The sequence below is a fragment of the Glycine max genome, chromosome 19, assembly GCF_000004515.6.
Source record: "Glycine max cultivar Williams 82 chromosome 19, Glycine_max_v4.0, whole genome shotgun sequence".
NCBI classification, from domain to species: domain Eukaryota; kingdom Viridiplantae; phylum Streptophyta; class Magnoliopsida; order Fabales; family Fabaceae; genus Glycine; species Glycine max.
Genome location: NC_038255.2, coordinates 32,699,418 through 32,702,836, shown reverse-complemented (window position 1 = coordinate 32,702,836; position 3,419 = coordinate 32,699,418).

Sequence of the window (3,419 nt, the reverse complement as noted above, 5' to 3'; positions counted from 1 at the left end):
CTTTTGTATTAGGAATCAAGATACTAAGAGATCGCTTTCAAGGTATCCTAAGGTTATCACAAGAGAGTTATATCGATAAGGTCCTAGATAGATTCAACATGAAAGATAGTAAACCAGGAGATACCCCAATAGCTAAAGGAGATAAATTTAGTCTCAAACAATGCCCCAATAATGACCTTGAAAGAATAGAGATGTAAAAGATTCCTTATGCATCAACAGTAGGAAGTTTAAAGTATGCTAAAGTTTGCACTTGTCCCGATATAGCATTTGTAGTAGGAGTTCTGGGCAGATATTTGAGTAATCCTGGAATACAACATTGGAAAGCAGTAAAACGTGTGATGCGTTACCTAAAGAGAACAAAAGGATACATGCTCACATATCAGAAGTCTGAGAATTTGGAGATCATTGGGTACTCAGACTTTGATTTTGCTGGATGTCAAGATAGCAAACGCTCCACATCTGGATACATATTTATGCTGACTGGAGGAGCTATCTCTTGGAAGTCTACTAAACAAACTCTGATAGCTTCTTTGACCATGGCCGCAAAGTTCATTGCTTGTTTTGAGGCATCCAACCATGGGATATGGATGAGAAATTTTATCACTGGTTTGCATGTGGTTGACGACATTGAAAGACCATTAAAGATTTATTGTGACAATAATTCAACAGTTCTTTACTGCAACAATAATAGGAGGGCAACCAAATCAAAGCTTATTGACATCAAGTTTTTAGTTGTTAAAGAAAGAGTTCATAATAGACAGATTTTCATAGAACATTTAAGGACTAATGATATGCTAGCTGACCCACTTACGAAAGGTTTGGTACCTAAAGTTTTTCATGAGCACATTGCTCATATGGGAGTGATTCCTTATGGTACCTTAGTTTAGTGGGAATCCCATTTATGTTCTATATATGCCTTATGTTTTTTAGATATTTGTATAGATTGATTTTCTATAAAATAAAGTTGAAGGTTATCATTTCATTCTGAGCTTGTTTTGTTTGCAATATTTATATTGTATTTGGATTGATCTCTATAAAGAATAAAGTTTGGACTAGTTGGAAACGAACATGAATGACATCACATTGCATGTTATTTTCATGCCACTTATCCATATTTGATCTATGTCATCAAGTATATGCAATATTGGTGATCATTGTGGCTCAATCATGTTGGATTGTGAGGAAAACTGCAATGGTTCTGTGTTACTATATAAGATGGACCATATTGTTTAAGGAAAGTCTAAACGTAAATAACATACAGTTGCGCGCATAAATACTTTTGCAATATAAATGATTAAGGTTAATATGAAGCTCAAGTGGGAGATTGTTAGGAATTTTATAATTCCTAATTAATTAATTAGTGTGGGCTACATATTATATTTATCATTTATATTAGTTATTTACATTTATGGGCTCAATACAAATGATCTAATTTGGTGAGCCTATTGGACTATCATCAGAAATTAATATGGGCTTGATACGCGGAAACCAGTTTGGCCCGTTAGGAAACAATGGGAACTCTAACAAGTTAAAACCTAAAGCAAGGTTATGGTCCCCAATACACCAAATCAGAAATTGTATTATCTTCTCCCCATCTGACAAGAAATCTAAGGTCCAAAACGGAAAACGCTGATTTGGTTGAGGAAGAACACAAAACCAACAGTTCCTCAGACTCATCAATTCTACTGCTTATCATGGATTCAGGTATTTTTCACAATCCTTCTTGATAATCTAACGTAATGTGTTTTCAATGATTATTGGTATTTTATCAAGATCCCTAAAATACCAAACAGGACATAGTCATATTTATACTTTCAACAACTCAAGGTTTACACATCACATGGGGGTCAAACAAAATCAAACAAATTGCTACAAGTGTGTATACCCTTCCACTAACTCAAATAGTTATGTATTGTGATAAAAACCATACTTATTGGATACCATACAACAACTATGATGGAGCTATCAGAAACCAATCTCTACAAAAGTTAAATAACTTTTCGTATGTTTATCATACCATACCGGCAGCTGTAAAGCCCCATAAACAAGTAACAAGATCTTTGTAAAAGATGAATAATCCCTCACATCACTTTTAATCATCACAAGCATTTCCAAAACAGATAAAAAAATCAATCTATAGATAATCACAAAGCTTACCCCTAACTACTCATGCTAGCTTATCAGAAATTAGAAGAGAAGAGAAAATATATAAGTTCCCTTATTTATTGTAGGCTCTTGTTGATGAAACCCTATGAAGAAGAAAAGTGAATCAAGATGGTGAGGCTTTGGTTCCCTTAGCTCATGGTTTTCCTTGCTAGTAAAGACAAGAAGAAGAAGATATTTTTCTCTCACTCTCTACCTCACGGTTTTAGATGCATGTTACAAGATAAGAAAACTAGTAATGATTTTTGGTCAGATGGGCAAAAAAGGGATCCTATTGCTTAATGGGTTTAAAGGTAAAATGGATTTAAATGGTGGTTAATAGAAGGAGTGAAGAGTAGTCATTGAAGTAAAATAAAATGTGGGAAAGTTTTATTTTGATCAAGACTCACAATTCTATTGCTTGTCACCATCGTATGGTACAGGAAAAAGTCCATCTAGCAGGCTTTTAGTCTCATAGGTGAATAAAGGTTATGATTTATAGTGTAACCATAGGTGTGTGTTTGAACTAAACATTGGGCAAAGTGGATTTTATGCATTCGGTGGAGTAAGGCCAATTTTGGCTTTTGAAATTTCCTGTTGAAATTGGTCGTTGGGTCTATGTGAACAAAGAGACTTTAATTGTCTCATGTGCTAAGGTAGATTGGAAAAAAAAAAAATATTTTAATTTATTTTAAGGACTCGCCATAAATCCTCACAAAATCATACAAATTGTTTTAATTAAATTTACTCAATTAAACTAAATTTAATTCTCTAGTAATTTTTTTTAACAACTTTTTTTAAAAAGATAGGCTAAAAAAATTGCGGTGTTACCCTTGCTGCATCTTCAAATGCTATTAACATCATCCTTCTAATGAGCCTTTATCGGAGGCAATCCATTTGAACTGGATATGACTATTAGGAGTGACAGTAAAATTTTCCAAATTTTCCTTTTAAGTGTTTAACACAGTTACATAATCATATTCAAAATTTAAACTCAAGACATTGATAATGAACATATATTTTTATTTTGACCAAATCTAAAATTTTTTTGTGTAAAAAATACCTTATTGTACGATTTGTACAACGGGCTGACTTTAATGATTTCATTGAAAGCGTTGAGTTAGTGGATGTGACGATGACAAGGAAGAGGTTCACTTACTTTAGTGGAGGTGGCAAGGCTATTAGTAGGATAGACAAGTTCCTAGTCAATCTGCCTTGGCTTAATAAGTGGCCAGAATTAACTTAACATGTTCTGAATTGGTTTATTTCTTATCACT